Raw genomic sequence first — 18,275 nt, 5'->3', positions numbered from 1 at the left:
TGATCCTTGGGTCAGGAAGATCCCCTGGAGAAGGAAAAGGCTACCCACGCCAGTATTCTTGCCTGGAGAATTCCATGGACAGAGGAGCCTGGTGGTCTATAGTCCATGGGGTTGCAAAGAGTCAGACATGACTGAACAACTATTTTTTAATGTTATTAATTTAAATATATTGCTTTTTTACTTTATTCAAAAATTTAAAGAGAGAAGAAAAACTTCCAAGGGCCTGACACGTATTAAGTACTTAATTTAATTTGTAGTTCCCTTTCTTTATGGCATCAACCTGGGATTTTCAGATAGACAAACTCCTCCCCTTTCAAAAGAGAACTCTTTCATATCCTCAACAGCTATTCATTAAGCCCTGTCTCTAAGCCAGGCACTCTCCCAAGCATTCAGAAATGAAGAAAGGCTTTGCAGTGGGAGGCTGGGGGAGGCCCAGATGGGAAGGACTCACAGGCACCCTAGGGTCCCAGGGGACAGTGGGGGTAGGGAGGGAAACTAGATATGGGGTCCTGGGAGAATCACATTGCCTCTCGATCCTCAAGCCAGTTTGTTTGGTCCATTTCTTGTGGCATTTCCCACTGAACCTCCTTCCTCTGATGTCTCAAATCACTTCCTCTACCTACTTTGTTATCTTGACCTCTGGTCAGCAGTCTTAATACCACAGGTGATGGATAATGGGAGGTCACCTTCGCTGACTGGGGCATGATACTTTGGACTACCTTCTTCCCTTTCCTCTAGGTTCTTGCTCCCATGCCAAATTCGGTGCTTTTACTCTTCAGCTTTCTCTCCCCGGCCCTGACATGTAGCCTCCCCAATCACCAGTCCCCTAAGCCATGCAGGACTGACTCATGTTCTATAACAGGTACAGATGCAAGCTGGGGTAAAGCACCTCCCCTCAGCTCTTGTGTAGGGGGAAAGCCATGGGGCTAGGATGGAAGGCACATGAAGCCTCAACTCCCCAGTAACACGGAAGGTAGGGAATAATCCAAACATGGGACGCACCAAACCCCAACCCCTCACTCCTTCTCTGAGGGCCACTCAGACTCTCCAAGCTCCCCACCAGGCCACCATATCCGGGAACCCCCAGTGGAAATCTTACCCCTTAGAAGTCCTCCATCTGGCCAGCGGGGCAGTCTCCATCTCCAAGCTTGCAAGAGTTTCTCCATGCAGTCTGCAGGCCTGGCTCCTGGCTCCATCTCTGCTGCAGGCCTGACTGCCTCTGTAAAGCTGCACAGGTCCCCAGCCCCATCTCCTGTGGTCTTTCCAGGACTGACAGCCAGGCTGTGGATCGAATAGGACCATGATGTGCCCCTCTTTGAGCAAATCCAATATACACAAAATACAAGCCTGAAACTCACTATGCAACCACGTGTTGGCTGCTTGGATGTGCCCACATTATCCAGCCTCCAAGGTCTCCCTCTTTTTTTGTTGTTGTTGAGATTTTTATTTTGTATTAGGGTATAGTCGATTAACAATGTTGATGACAAAGGGACTCAGCCATACATATACATGTATCCATTCTCCCCCAAACCTCCCTCCCATCCATGTTACCTCGTAACATTGAGCAACTCATTGAGCTCCAGCTCACATAGCACCCCACCCGAGGTCCCCTAACATATGTCTGTCCCATCCCTCCAGGACTCTTTCCACCTCTCCCTTCAACTTTCCCCAGGTCTCCAAACCCTGTCAGCCCCACCCAACAGAGGAAGACTCCTGTCACTGCAGAGGGCAGAACAACTTGACTTTTCTGTGATTATGTCTGGGGAGGCACTAGGGCCTCCCGTTTTATAACCCAAAGGTCCTTGGACCTATTTTCCTTTAAGATAAAACAAGGCATCTTCTTATAAGGAAACACTTTCCCTTCTTTTTTAGGCCAACACACTCCAACTGCATCCAACTTTAAAATATTAAAATATTTTCTACCTTTCACAAATTAAATGGAGCAGTGATTCATCCTACCATATTTTTAAAAGAATCTGTTTATCAAGAATTGTTTACTCAGGATTTCCCCAGTGGTCCAGGGGTTAAGAATCTGCCTGCCAATACAGGAGACATGGGTTCGATCCCTGGTCCTGGAAGATCCTACATGCTGTAGGGCAACTGAGCCTGTGTACCCTAGAGTCTGTGCTCCACAATGAGAGAAGCCACCACAATGAGAAGCCCATGCCTCACAACTGGAGAGTAGCCTGTGCTCCCTGGAACTAGAGAAAACCCGCACAGCAGCAAAGACCCAGCACAGCGAAAAATAAATTTAAAAATTAACTTAAAAAAAGAATTCTTCATGCAGTTTTCCTGGGACAAGGTAGATGGGCAATGGAAGCTTGTGTATATTTGCTTACTCCCAAAAGGCTGAGATGAAAACCTTACACAGGGGAGATTCAGTCAAGTCTTTGGTTTTGCGGTGAGAGATGGGTCCTGTGGAGGCAGGTTCCTGATGGAATATTCTGTGCATTTCCTTTTGGTGTCTAAGGGAAAGAAACAGGTGGAGGACGGTGGAGGATGGAATTTGCAGGCAATTTTTCTTCTGCAAAAAAAATCACTTTCATTGGAAGGTAATTTCTAAACCAACCGCATCCCTGACTCACTGTACACATTCACCAGGTTCAAGACAATGCAGGTGTTCACTTTGATAAATCAAAGAATATTTCACATTTACGGTACAAGAGAAACTGATGGAGAGGATTCTTGTAAAGCAGTGTCCTCATGTCCTGCGAACCATTCTACCTAAAATGAATGTTCTTTGCAGTTTTCAGGGTTTTATGGAGCTTTCTTCAATCAGGGTCATACTCAGCCAGGTCCTACTGAGGTCACTGAGATGGCATATGGTAAATATACCAGCTTATGCAGGAAGGATTTGTTTCTACTGTTATAGAAACACTTCTATTCTAGAAAGTCAAGCCAGTCGCTTGATTTGTACATATGGTACATTTTCTTCACAGAGGCCCCAGACTGACAGGGAGGCAGGTGGTTTCCAGCACCCCATCATCACTGACACATACAGAAGGGCAAGGTTATCCTCGGGGTCAGTCATCAGATCTTGACTCCTCCTGCCCCTTTGGCTACTCAGTGAGCTTTGCCACCCACCCCCAGGCTTTGCTCATTCCCTCCCCCAAGCCTGGAATACATTCTCCTGACTCTGGAAGTACTATTCAGAGTCTCCTAGAGTGCCTCCTCCTCCAGGAAGCTTTCCAGAACCTTCCAGCCCTCTCCTGAGCTCTGTCAGCCTTGATCATCCATCTGCCCACAATGCAGCCCACTGTCTCCACCTATGATGTGACCACTGGGCCTGACACAGTCTGATCTCACTGTGATGCCTCAGCTGTACTGGCCCTGGGGCCCTCTCCTCAGAGTGGGAATGAAGTTCCCTGCTCCTCTCAGCCCCCTGTGGGAAGAAAGTTTGGCTGTGCTTCCCCAAGAGAAGGAATGACGGCACATCCCACCCTGGAGGTGGCCCTACTTCTTCGGGCCAGCCAGCAATCTCTCCGTGGTAGAAAGGGCAGGTCAGGGGCTTCCCTGGTGGCCCAAGGGTTTAAAAATCCACCTGCTAATGCAGGGGACTTGGGTTCGATCCCTGATTCTGGAAGATCCCACATACCACAGAGCAATTAAGCCCACGTGCCACAGCCCTAGACCCTCTGCCCTGCAACAAGAGAAATCACTGCAACGAGAAGCCTGCCCACTGCAACTAGAGGGTAGGCCCCTTGTGCCACAACTAGAGAAAGCCCGTGGGCAGCCACGAAGACCCAGCACAGCCAAAAATAATAAAAGAAAGAAAGAAAGGGCAAGTCAGGTGGAAATAAGACTGGACTTGGGGGTCCGGCGGACTGGGCTCTGATCACAGCTCCCCCTCACTCTCACTTCTGACCTAAGTCTGGGAGGTCACGTATCCTCCCTGAGCCTCCATTTCTTCATCTTATAAAGATCATCCAACAGGAGCACAAGAACAACGGCGCACACTCTGTCCACACACCGCCTGGCACGCAGGAGATGCTGAGCACCGTGCGTTTGTGGGAAGAGGCTGGTCCGGGCTTTCCCAGAGCGCCAAGCCAGCCCCGCGCAGCTCTGACCCCAGCCCAGGCCGGCTCACCCACCCACCCAGCGCAGGCTGCCTCTCTGCACCAGCGTGCTTCCCTCAGAAGCTTTCTCTTGTCAGGCAGAACACAAGCTTCCCGTCAGCTTTTATTTCGGTGGGGGCTTGCTTACGAGAAGGGCATTCTGTTCTCGGAATTTCTTGTTAAAATATTTCATTTAATTAAGTTTTTACAACCAGCTCTGCTTTGTGTCTGTCAGAAGGTGGAGGCCAGGGCCGCCCTCTCCTCGGCTCCCTGGGAGGCCGGGTCACAGAGCCTCTGGGGAGAGCCAAGCCCCAGTCGGGGGGCCATGTCCCTAGGACTCAAGACTTGTAGCCACCAAATCTGGGATGGTCAACAGGTGGACGCCCACAACAGGCCCTATGGGAGAGCTCAGTGCCACCAGAAAGGCTGCCTGCGGGCTCCCCATGGAAACCTCTCTCAACCCAGGAACTGCCCTGTCTCCGAGCCACACAGGCCAGAGTCAGTACACTGTAGATGGTCATAGCCACCTCTTAGCGTCCCCAAAACTCCAACCAAGATCCGCACCTTGTCGCTTTCTTTCCCAGGTCCCTTCCCCCGCCCACTCCTCTGCCTGTTCAGTTCAGTTCAGTTCAGTCGCTCAGTCGTGTCTGACTCTCTGCGACCCCATGAATCACAGCACACCAGGACTCCGAGTTGACTCACTGGAAAAGACTCTGCCTGTTCAAGCCTCACTCAATTTCTGCTCCCGGAGTCCCTTGGTCAGAACTGCCCGCTTCCTTCCACCACATCATGAAATGGAGATCACAACCCCTGCCTGACTGGTCCTTCATCCATCCTCTCATCCTGGCGAGCTCAGTCGCTCAGTCATGTCCGACTCTTTGCAGCCCCATGGACTGTAGCCCGCCAGGCTCCTCTGCTCATGGAATTTTCCAGACAAGAATATTGGAGTGGGTTGCCATTTCCTCCTCCAAGGGATCTCCCTGACCCAGGGATCGAACCCACATCTTGTGTGTCTCCTGCATTGGCAGGCGGGCTCTTTACCACTCATGCCACCTGGGAAGCCCTGCCTCATCCTGGACTGCTGGATTATTGCCTACATCTCACCGGGCCATTGAGGATCAGGCCCGTCTCACACATGGGACACAGTTCAGGGCCTTTCTAGGGAACTTCAGGGGCTGCTGACTTTACCAAGCCCTTTCTCCCCTAGAGCTGGCTGCCCCTGGGCCGGAATCAGTGATCAGGGAGGAGGCAGAAGGTGCTGATCCCCCCCACCCACCACTCATGTTTTGAAAGGTGACAGAGCATGGTCACCATACAGGCAGAACACGAGATCACTTAGATGGGGGTGGGGGGGCCCAGGTGAGCAGGTGGGTTTGTGCAGGGATGAGGTTCACCCAACGCTCAGCACCCTGGTAAACTCTTTACACAACAAACCAACCAGCACTCCCCTGCTTGTCTCCCATGCTCCCTGGCAAAGTTCCTCCGGTACTTCTGGAAAACAGGACCTAGGCCAAGAGGGCCTAGAAGGGTAGCTATCCTGCACCACAGGCTAAGGCCACAACCCAACCCAGGCCAAGTCTCAGGGGCACTGGAAATTCCCCAAGGTTCCCCCTTCCCTTCTTCCTGTCCCAACCTGTACCTGCCTTGAGGGAACCACTGTGGCCCCTGGATAATTCTAGGCCCCTGGTGGCGTTGCTAGGAGTCCAGCTGCCACCTGTCAGGAATGTGCAGTCGGGGACGTGGCCGAAGGCGCTATTTTCCCACACTCGTATTTTAAAAGGTTACAGACCATGTGTGCGTAACAGGCAGAACATTGGGTCGCTTGTCTCACTTAGAACAATAATCCGTTTTGCTAGGGGTCAGGTCGACACAAAGAATCTGTCCAGACCAGGTCTCTGGATGGGACTTAGCCCTCCCCTCAAACTAATGAAATTTTCAACTCGTGGGTACTTGAGTTAATAAAGTGTGCCACACATCTGCTCAGGCCGCTGGCAGAAGAAAGCCCTGGGGTTCAATTTTGAGATCACTGACATAATGTTTGAGTGGCCTCCCGCCGGTGCCCAGCAGGACACCAAATTAAGGAAAGCCGCACAATGAATGTGTGAGAAAAAACGTTAGTGTATAAACACAGAGGCCAGGGCTCCCAAGGGGAGGGTGAGCGAGAGGAGGCCACGGAATTACAGAGAGAGGGGCAGTGTGGGCGACCGCTGGGATTTCCCACCAGGGGCCTACAGGTAATGAATTATTTTCAACGAAATTGGCACCAATGTGATCTTAGGTCAAAAAGATGAAAAAAGTAAAAAGAGCGTGTTTTCTATGGCTGTTGAATTAAGTGCTGAAGTGTAATGTGAACAGCTCTGAACAAAATATAAAGCTGGAGGTGAGGATGTAAAACAGCCCCAGGAGACATTACCTCTCAAGGCCCTCTGACCCCCAAGAATCCAGCCACCTCCTCCCTATGTCACCACCCTGGCAGGGACGGGGTCGTTGGGTTTTGACTGAGGCCTCCTGGGGGGCACGGACCCCATTGCCCACGGGGCAGACTCTCCACTGGCTTTCCCAGCAGCCCATAGGCAGAAAATCAAACTTAAAAAGTCCTGGTGCGTGCATGCTAAGTCACTTCAGTCATGTCTAACTCTTTGCGACCCTATGGACTGTAGCCCACCAGGTTCCTATGTCCAAGGAATTTCCCAGGCAAAAATCCTGGAGTGGGTTGCCATTTCCTCCACCAGGGGATCTTCCCAACCCAGGGGTGGAACCTGCAGGTCTATTTCTCCTGAATTCGCAGGTGGGTTCTTTACTACTGGCGCCACCTACGCGAATCCTGAATGGCTCCCTACTAGGGATTCATAGACTACAGAGAGGACCAGGAAAGCATGATCCTGAATTTCCTGATCGTCCCTTGGTGATGAGGGAGAAGGCTTCTTCCTTCCATGTCCTGGCTCCCAGGAGATGAGACTGTGTTTGCTTTGAGACCAGCTTAAACCTAGGTAGGGCCAAGGGTGCCCCCCACCCCTGGAAGCCGAGTGAGGGGTGCTGGTCAGGACTGGTCAGGGCTGAGGCCTACTGCTTGCACCACAGGGTATCTCCCCCAGTCCTGCCTGGTGACAAGGTGTGAGAGGGAAGGGTGCTGAGGGCTCCCCAGGACACCCAACCAGGGGCCCGGGCTGTAGGGGATACCCTAGAGGGGAAGGCAGCACCACCAGGGCCAGCTGCCCTCAGACACGAATCTGGGGCTCATGCAGGCTGGGGAGGCACTTGGCTAAGGTGAGGGGAAGCCTGCACTTACGTCCTCTAGACTTGGCCATGCCATCTGCTCCAAGCAGCCCCGCTTGGGCGCCAAGGTCAGGTGGGCCACCAACTGGTAATTTGTCCTTAGTTCTTTTGTTCCTTCAAGTGCCACCCCCGTGCTTTGGGGCCTACCCCATGGGGTACACAGAAGGGCGAGGCAAGCACACGGGGTGAACAGAGACTGCACCAGGGGACCCCGGGGCTTGGCACCAGGAGGGCTGACTCGGGAGGAAAAGGGCTCAGCAGGTGGGGCCCCAGGGCTTCACCAGCAGCCCCCAGCCCACCACAACTGTCTGCTCTGGGAGATATTATCTGGGGACAGTAATACTACCTACCTCAGAGGGTTCTTGCTAAGTTATAGGCATTCATGTATGTCAGTGGCTTAGAGGGGTGAGTGACATCCTCTTTGCCACAAAGCCCCCAGACTCCCCCTCCTCTGGGAGGCCTTCTCTGACCCAGTGCCCCAAACCTCAGGGCCCCCCAATGCTCCTGTGAGCCATCCGCCCTCCCTTCTCCTGGCTGAGGGTGCCCTTGGCCAGGCCTGGGTTTCACATATCTCTTCCGATCTGTATCCCACGACTGGGCCTCCTAGGTGTGGGACCCTGGCAGAGACACAGCAAAACCTAAAAGCTCAACATGAAGGGAGAGGTGGTTCCCACTCCCCACCTTTGGGAGGCCTGGAGCCCCCCTCCAAGGGAAGGCCACACTCCCTTTCAAAGTGAGAATTCGGCAAGTGAGAGAGGAGAGGTGGGCCATGGTGGGGCCGGTCCCCACGAGGGGCCACGCCGTGATTAATGATGCTCCCAGAGGCTCTCTGGGCAACCGCACTTGGCCGCCGTGGAATGCAGGGCAAGCGGCTTCTGAGTGGCCAGCCGGTGTGGCATTCCGGGGTTTCCTGTGCATCAGAAACGCCCAGGCTTACAGCTTCACAGTGGTCAGCCCAGATCTCCCTCAGGGGGAAGGAAGGGGCTTTGTCCTTCGAACTGATCCTCCAGCAGAAGACACAGAACAGGCTCCAGGGCCTGGCCACCTGGATCTAATTCCAGTTCCCTCGTGTGCCAGGGCTCTGACCTCCTGAGATCTCTGGGCTATTCTGTATCTGCATTTCCTCAAGTGTAAAGTGGGGATAATAAAGGTACCTACCTCATTTGACAGAAAACAACAGATTCTGTAAAACGATGATCCTTCGATTCAAAAATAAAATTTTAAAAAAATACCTACCTCAGAGGGTTCTTATTAAATTATAGGCATTAATACGTGTCAGTTGGATGGCATCACTGACTCAATGGACATGAGTCTGAGTAAACTCTGGGAGTTGACGATGGACAGGGAGGCCTGGTGTGCTGCAGTCCATGGGGTCGCAAAGAGTCAGACACGATTGAGTGACTGAACTGAACGTGTCAGTTGCTTAGAGTGGTGACTGATGCAATGTGAAGCCTATGGAATACTTGCTGTGGTTAGTATCAGATGATCTGACTTCTGAAACCTACTCTTCCTGGACAACCAATAGAACACCTCCTGGGCCATCAGTCCCTCCCTCCTTCACTAACCCCAAAAGGAGCCATAAGCTTCTGTAACATTTGGTACCTAGTGAACTGGGAGGCCTTGTCTTGGCTGAGTTTCTGCTTTGGCCTCTAACTTAAAGACAGTATCGATGCAGGCCTCACTAAATGTAGAGGACATTTCTCAGGTGATGGGGCCAGGGCCACCACCACCATGTGTAAGCTAGCTGGGCTACTGCTGTGTCCAGCAGAGAAGGGGCTCTGTCATGCCCTCCTCCCCTGCCCACCAAAGTTACTAGGAACCCAGGTTCCAGGGAGGCTGATGCCTCAATATATATATGAAGCACAGCACTAAGTTCTCAGTGACAAGCAATCATTGATAAGTTGATCAGAATTAATAAAAGTCCTATATGGCACCTTCATCTCACAAAGTCCCAAGGTCAGCTGTGGTCACAAAGTTCACAAGGTCACTAAGTCCCAGGACTCAGCAAAATGAAGAAAGCCATCCCAGTCGAAGGCCCATTGGGCTTCTCATGCCTCTGTGGGCCCCTCAGGAGGTCAGTCCCTTGCCACATTCCTCCAGACCACAGCGGAACCAGGTAATTTCTAAAGGCCTTCAGTTTCTGACAGACTATCTCTCTTCTTTTACCAATATCGTCATCAGGAATATTAATGGAAGTAGATTACTTTCTAGGAGAAGGCAATGGCACCCCACTCCAGTACTCTTGCCTGGAAAATCCCATGGATGGAGGAGCCTGGTAGGCTGCAGTCCATGGGGTCACTGAGGGTCGGACATGACTGAGCGACTTCACTTTCACTTTTCACTTTCACGCATTGGAGAAGGAAATGGCAAACCACTCCAGTGTTCTTGCCTGGAGAATCCCAGGGACGGGGGAGCCTGGTGGGCTGCCGTCTATGGGGTCGCACAGGGTCAGACACGACTGAAGTGACTTAGCAGCAGCAGATTACTTTCTATGTGCGAGACAGTATTCATACTATTACAACAAATTCATAGCAGCCCACTGTGGTCTTTATTTTATAGACAGGGAAACTGAGGCTCCCAGAGTAACTTCAAAATGACAACTTATACACATAAAACTGGGCTTTAAATCCAGATCTGTGTGACCTCTAAAACCATACCTGGAAGCAGATACTGGGCCATTTTTATAATCCAAATGATGCCATCAATAATTTTAACAGCTTTCCAGTCCAGGCACCCTATATGGGTTTCTCTCATTTCATCTTTACACCAACCTTACATAAATGTGGGTGTGGTCATCCCAGTGTTACAGGGAGATTAAGTAACTTGTCCAGAGCCAACAGAGGACACTTTCTAACATGTAAATCCAATCCTATCACTCCCTTTGCTGAAAATTTAACTCATCTCAGTCAAAATGTATTTTCCTAATTACTCACCCAATTTATTTTGGGGGACAGCAGAACTGATGCTCTTCCCATTAGCATGAGGAAGGCCACACCAGCTAAAATAGTGACACTACATCTGAACCAAAGGATACCTCTTCACACACCTCCCTCTTGCCCCCGTCATTGTACACCCCGTCCAGGGGGCCCACTGGGCCTCCCCTGGACTCCAGCCACAGCCAAGTTACTGACAGTGTCCATTCTGATCGGTCAGTGCCAGGACTGGGCTGAGTGTAGGCCCTTGGCGACCTTAACCCAAGCACCTGCATAGGTGTGTAAGCAGACCTATTACATTGACTGACCAGGGCCCTATGCATTTGTGCAACACAGGACACAGGAATGCAGAAATGCCTATATGAGAAATTAAACATGCCAAGGTGTTTCCAATGCCTTCAGAGCCCATGTAAGCAAACCAAAATCAAAACCTAAGAACAACCAAACACAAGCAGCCAACCAGGCTCTCCCAAACACGGCAAACGCTTCAGCTGAAGCCAATGAAATAACGTCCTCACTTTGCTTCTGTCTCTTCTCTACAGAAGTCTTGCCCTGGCTTCTCTCAGCAGAGCGCTTCTAATGGCTTCTGCTCCCAAAGACCCTAAAAATGTTTAGTATGCCTCTATGTATTTTTCAACACCTATACACAGGCATCAGGCACAAACACGCGTGGAGTGGGTATAAACATCTGCATGAATGTACGTGTGCCCGCCCATGTGAACAGATATACCCCATGCAAATCCCCCCGCCCCGCCACCACATCCTCCTCCCCAAAGCCTCCCTTTAGTTCCCAGAGATGCTCCATTCCAGGCCCACCACCCACTGCTGCTTCTGAAATTCTCCCTTTCCTGTTCCATGGTACATTCAGCTGCTCCCTGGAAACCCAGGGCCACACCACCTGATACCTGGAAGCAGACTGAAGCTCCACGGCCATGGTCAGAGGGCTGGTCCTACAGAAAGGGAACTGAGAACAAGGTCTTTGTGACCCTGGCTGGGTGTTCCACTTGTTAGACATCAGCTCACCCAGGAGAGACGTCCTACAATTATAGGCAGGCCAGGGTGATGGCCTGATTGCCCACAGTCTCCAAGTTCCTGCTAAGTCCACAGTTTCAGCCTCTTATCAGAAAATAGATGAAAAAGGTTTGGTTCTGCCAGCTCCAGATGAGGCCCCCTAGGCACTGGCCATGGGGCAGGGGTGGGGGCAGTCCTCACTTGGCCTGTTTCTTCCCATAGGGTGCAGTTCTTGGAACAGTTCTCAAATTTTCTGAAGAGTGTGTCACAGCACTTTGCTCTCAAAGGTGCAACTGTGCAGTTCAGCCCACACATCCCTCCTAGAGCACAAATTCGGGCCCACCTCACCTCCCTGCCTCCTCCTCCAGTCACATGACGCTGAGACAGGCCCAAAAGTGAAGGTGGGCTGTGCTCTTTCATGCAACAGACACTAATTGAGCACCAGCTCTGTGCCTGCTGCTTTCCCAGGAGAGAGCTCTCTCCATTCTGCCCGAGGGGCTCTGGCTGCAAAGCTGCCCGCCTCCTGCCGTAGCAGGTCACCTGTTGGCCTCTGACTCCTTCCACTGGGGCCACAAACTTCCTTTGTGTCCTTGAGGTGTCTGGGCCTCTCATGTCCCTCCCAGTTCAGACTTTTATCAGGGTTACTCCCAGAGATGGCTCATTTCTCAGGGCCAGGAGAGTAGCTAGCTAAGTCTCAAAGGACAGGCCTGGAGGGTCTGAGCAAACAAGCATCTCTGCTGGAGAAAGCACTCCCACCCAGCGCCAGCCCCAGGCTCACCTTTCTCCAGGAAGTGTCTCTCACTTGAGTAAGATGTCCCAGAAATAAACCCCCTCCCACCCCCCCAAAAAAATTCCAGGGCCTCCCAGGACCCTGACTGCTGGGAAATGCACTTGGAGCCATACACATGCTGTCTCTGCTTCACTCCACCTAGAGGGGCTCCTGGGAATTTCACTGGTGACACTGATGAATGGAACACACATGGCCTGGCTGCCAAGACCAACAGGACTATTTGGAGGGCCTTCCAGCCAAATGTCTGCACTCTGAGAGTCATTCACTAGAGCTGCTGCCACTGGACCAAGCCATTCTCCACTGGGACCACACACCAGTCTGGAAGAGGTCTGCACCCCTCCCTGCATGCAATGAGCATGCCCATAACATCTTTAGCCCCAGCCCAGGATCAGGCACATAGTAACGAGCCCCTAACACACTGCCTGTTTGCCTTCAGCAGAATCAGCTCAATAAAGGCAAGGCCTCTCTCTGTTCTGAACCCTTTCCTGCACCCCCCACATATCCCTCCCACTCCCATAACCTCTTTACTTGTGCCCTCTTGCTCCAGGTCAACCAGCTGAAGGGGTCCGGGCAGGGAGCCAGTTCCCCTGCACTGCTCCTGCCTCTGAGGGGTTGACTCACATCATCCCCAGTGCTTGTCTTCATCTTCCCTGTGCACCGCCCCACTCCAAGCAGAGAAGATCACATCTGCACCCTGGCTATCCCTCACCCAAGGAGACTCATATTATATACACAACTTTGAAGTTCAGGATACAGCTCACTGTTGGCTCCAAAACAACTTTCAAATTTGAGCTAAAGCTCAAAAGTTACCCAAAATGCTCAGCCCAAGACCAGGATCTGCAGAGCATCACCTGGGTCACAGGTGTTAGACTGACTGCTATCCTCTGGATGGAGGACAAGCGTGAATTAGTCCTGGAACTACTCTCAGACCCCCAAGACCTCCCAAGAGGTAGGGGGGTGGGGTCCTTCTGAGCAAAACAAGCTTCAGTTCAGTTCAGTTCAGTCGCTCAGTCATGTCCGACTCTTTGCGACCCCATGAACCGCAGCATGCCAGGCCTCCCTGTCCATCACCAACTCCAGGAGTCCACCCAAATCCATGTCCATTGAGTCGGTGATGCCAACCAACCATCTCATCCTCTGTGGTCCCCTTCTGCTCCTGCCCTCAATCTTTCCCAGCATCAGGGTCTTTTCAAATGAATCAGCTCTTCGTATCAGGTGGCCAAAGTATTGGAGTTTCAGCTTCAACATCAGTCCTTCCAATGAACACCCAGGACTGATCTCCTTTAGGATGGGCTGGTTGGATCTCCTTGCAGTCCAAGGGACTCTCAAGAGTCTTCTCCTACACCACAGTTCAAAAGCGTCAAGTCTTCAGCACTCAGCTTTCTTTCTAGTCCAACTCTCACATACATACATGACCACTTGAAAAATCATAGCCTTGACTAGACGGACCTTTGTTGGCAAAGTAATGTCTCTGCTTTTTAATATTCTGTCTAGGTTGGTCATAACTTTCCTTCCAAGGAGTAAGCATCTTTTAATTTCATGGCTGCAGTCACCATCTGCAGTGATTTTGGAGCCCAGAAAAATAAAATCAGCCACTGTTTCCCCATCTATTTGCCATGAAGTGATGGGACTGGATGCCATGATCTTAGTTTTCTGAATGTTGAGCTTTAAGCCAACTTTTTCACTCTGCTCTTTCACTTTCATCAAGAGGCTCTTTAGTTCTTCACTTTCTGCCATAAGGGTGGTGTCATCTGTGTATCTGAGGTTATTAGTATTTCTCCCGGCAATCTTGATTCCAGCTTGTGCTTCCTCCAGCCAAGCATTTCTCATGATGTACTAGAAGCAGAAGATATTAAGAAGAGGTGGCAAGAATACACAGAAGAACTGTACAAAAAAGATCTTAATGACCCGGATAATCATGAGGGTGTGGTCACTCACCTAGAGCCAGACATCCTGGAGTGTAAAGTCAAATGCCCCTTAGGAAGCATCACTATGAACAAAACTAGTGGAGGTGATGGAATTCCAGTGAAAGAAAGTGAAGTCGCTCAGTCGTGTCCGACTCTTTGCAACCCCGTGGACTGTAGCCTACTAGGCTTCTCTGTCCATGGAATTCTCCAGGCAAGAATACTGGAGTGGGTTATCATTTCGTTCTCCAGGGGATCTTCCCGACCCAGGGATTGAACCCGGGTCTCCCACATTGGAGGCAGACACTTTAACCTCTGAGCCACCAGGGAAGCCCGGAATTCCAGTTGAGCTATTTCAAATCCTGAAAGATGACGCTGTGAAAGTGCTGCACGCAATATGCCAACAAATTTGGAAAACTCAGCAGTGGCCACAAGACTGGAAAAGGTCAGTCTTCATTCCAATCCCAAAGAAAGGCAATGCCAAAGAATGCTCAAACTACCACACAATTGCACTAATCTCACACGCTATTTATGCTCAAAATTCTCCAAGCCAGGTTTCAGGAATACGTGAACTATGAACTTCCAGGCGTTCAAGCTGGTTTTAGAAAAGGCAGAGGAACCAGAGATCAAATTGCCAACATCTGCTGGATCATCGAAAAAGCAAGGGAGTTCCAGAAAAACATCTACTTCTGCTTTATTGACTATGCCAAAGCCTTTGACTGTGAATCGCAATAAACTGTGGAAAATTCTGAAAGAAATGGGAATACCAGACCACCTGACCTGCCTCTTGAGAAACCTGTATGCAGGTCAGGAAGCAACAGTTAGAACTGGACATGAAACAACAGACTGGTTCCAAATAGGAAAAGGAGTACATCAAGGCTGTATATTGTCACCCTGCTTATTTAACTTATATGCAGAGTAAAACAAGCTTGCTTACATGCTAAATCACTTCAGTCGTGTCCGACTCTTTGTGACGTTATGGACTGTAGCCCTCCAGGCCCCTCTGTCCATGGGATTCTCCAGACAAGAATACTGGAATCGGTTGCCATGCCCTCCTCCACGGGATCTTCCCAACTCAGGGATTGAACCTGTGTCTCTTATGTCTCCTGCATTGGCAGGTGAATTCTTTACCACTAGCAACACCTAGGAAACCCCAAGTAGACAAGGACAAAACCAAATGTTGCTTTGACTCATCTTGGTAACAGTATTTACCATTCCCTCAAAATAACCTACCAACCCCAGAAAACACACATTAAAAACTTCAGCCCACTCAATAACATCAAGAGTTTGCAAAATATAAAGTGTGCCCATTGAAATGATCGAGGTCTGAACTTTGTACTCTGATCTTAAGCCCAGAACAAGATGGTCACTGGCTCCCATTCTCTAATGACTGACAAGAGCCACACTGTTACAGTTTGGTTGGTTTGGGGGTTTTGTCTGTCTCTTATGCCTCTCTCCATGTTAAGTTCGTTCCCCACAGAGAAAGCCCTCACCAAGAAGACAGGCATCATGGGGCCGGTGAGAATGCGGATCCACAGGACGTCTGCAGGAGGAAACGCAAACCTGGGCTGAGGGTGCCGTGCCCTGCAGTCTCCTAAAGGCGGTGAGCACTACTTCCTTTCTCTTCGGAGGCTGTAGACTCTGGCTGTTTCTGTGGTCTTGGCTCTCCATCCATCAGGTTGTGCCTGCTTCTGACTTTGTATTCAGTTCTGTCTGGGCAATCACTTTCGGGGAGATGAAAAATCTCAAGGTATCACCAAATTCACCAGATGTCTGGGCAACTTAAGAAAAATGCCCGTCTGGCAAATGGAAGGGTACACGACTAAGGGACTGAACAACAAACAACAACAAATAATGGAACTGGGAAGTGGGCAGGATTTCCATTTCCAGTCCTCATTCTGCCCCCAGCTTCCCACAAAACCTTGGGAAACATCTTCTAGACTTCCGTTCCCTCAGTTTCTTCACTTGTTGCTGTTCAGTCGCTCAGTCATATCCAACTCTGTGACCCCCGTGGATGGTAGCAAGCCAGGCCTCCCTGTCCCCAGCTTCTTCAGAGGGATCCCAAAAGGTAGACAATCTCTGAGGGGCCTGGAGCGTGCCCCTCCCTGGAAGAAAATGCTGAGGCAGCTGGAGCACACCGAAATCAGATTGATTATATTCTTTGCAGCCAAAGAGGGAGAAGCTCTATACAGTTAGCAAAAACAAGACCAGGAGCTGACTGTGGCTCAGATCATGAACTCCTTATTGCCAAATTCAGACTTAAATTGAAGAAAGTAGGGAAAACCACTAGACCATTCAGATATAACCTAAATCAAATCCCTTATGATTATACAGTGGAAGTGAGAAATAGATTTAAGGGACTAGATCTGATAGATAGAGTGCCTGATGAACTCTGGATGGAGGTTCGTGACATTGTACAGGAGACAGGGACCAAGATCATCCCCATGGAAAAGAAATGCAAAAAAGCAAAATGGCTGTCTGAGGAGGCCTTACAAATAGCTCTGAAAAGAAGAGAGGCGAAAAGCAAAGGAGAAAAGGAAAGATATAAGCATCTGAATGCAGAGTTCCAAAGAATAGCAAGGAGAGATAAGATTTCTTTGCATTGATCACTTCCTCAGTGATCAATGCAAAGAAATAGAGGAAAACAACAGAATAGGAAAAACAAGAGTTCTCTTCAAGAAAATTAGAGATTCCAAGGGAACATTTCATGCAAAGATGGGCTCGATAAAGGACAGAAATGGTATGGACCTAACAGAAGCAGAAGATATTAAGAAGAGGTGGCAAGAATACACAGAAGAACTGTACAAAAAAGATCTTCATGACCAAGATAGTCACGATAATGTGATCACTGACCTAGAGCCAGACATCTTGGAATGTGAAGTCAAGTGGGCCTTAGAAAGCATCACTACGAACAAAGCTAGTGGAGGTGATGGAATTCCAGTTGAGCTATTTCAAATCCTGAAAGATGACGCTGTGAAAGTGCTGCCCTCAATATGCCAGCAAATTTGGAAAACTCAGCAGTGGCCACAGGACTGGAAAAGGTCAGTCTTCATTCCAATCCCAAAGAAAGGGAATGCCAAAGAATGCTCAAACTACCGCACAATTGCACTCATCTCACACACTAGTAAAGTCATGCTCAAAATTCTCCAAGCCAGGCTTCAGTAATATGTGAACCGTGAACTCCCAGATGTTCAAGCAGGTTTTAGAAAAGGCAGAGGCACCAGAGATCAAATTGCCAACATCCGCTGGATCATGGAGAAAGCAAGAGATTTCCAGAAAAACATCTATTTCTGCTTCATTGACTATGCCAAAGCCTTTGACTGTGTGGATCACAATAAACTGTGGAAAATTCTGAAAGAGATGGGAATACCAGACCACCTGACCTGCCTCTTGAGAAACCTGTATGCAGGTCAGGAAGCAACAGTCAGAACTGTACATGGAACAACAGACTGGCTCCAAATAGGAAAAGGAGTACGTCAAGGCTGTGTATTGTCACCTTGCTTATTTAACTTATATGCAGAGTATATCATGAGGAACGCTGGGCTGGAAGAAGCACAAGCTGGAATCAAGATTGCCGGGAGGAATATCAATAACCTCAGATATGCAGATGACACTACCCTTATGGCAGAAAGTGAAGAGGAACTCAAAAGCCTCTTGATGAAAGTGAAAGAGGAGAGTGAAAAGGTTGGCTTGAAGCTCAACATTCAGAAAACAAAGATCATGGCATCTGGTCCCATCACTTCATGGGAAATAGATGGAAAAACAGTGGAAACAGTGTCAGACTTTATTTTTGGGGGCTCCAAAATCACTGCAGATGCTGATTGCAGCCATGAAATTAAAAGACGCTTACTCCTTGGAAGGAAAGTTATGACCAACCTAGATAGTATATTAAAAAGCAGAAACATTACTTTGCCAACAAAGGTCCGTCTAGTCAAGGCTATGGTTTTTCCCATGGTCATGTATGGATGTGAGAGTTGGACTGTGAAGAAAGCTGATCGCCGAAGAATTGATGCTTTTGAACTGTGGTGTTGAAGACTCTTGAGAGTCCCTTGGACTGCAAGGAGATCCAACCAGTCCATTCTAAAGGAGATCAATCCTGGGTGTTCATTGGAAGGACTGATGCTAAAGCTGAAACTCCAATACTTTGGCCACCTCATGCGACGAGTTGACTCACTGGAAAAGACTCTGATGCTGGGAAAGGTTGGGGGCAGGAGGAGAAGGGGACGACAGAGAATGAGATGGCTGGATGGCATCACTGACTCTGTGGACATGAGTTTGAGTGAACTCCGGGAGTTGGTGATGGACA

The sequence above is a fragment of the Moschus berezovskii genome, chromosome 11 (assembly GCF_049115385.1).
Source record: "Moschus berezovskii isolate FMDL1 chromosome 11, NW_MosBer_1.0, whole genome shotgun sequence".
NCBI lineage: Eukaryota > Metazoa > Chordata > Mammalia > Artiodactyla > Moschidae > Moschus > Moschus berezovskii.
The sequence above is the reverse complement of the archived record's forward strand: the minus strand, read 5'-3'. Positions refer to the sequence as shown.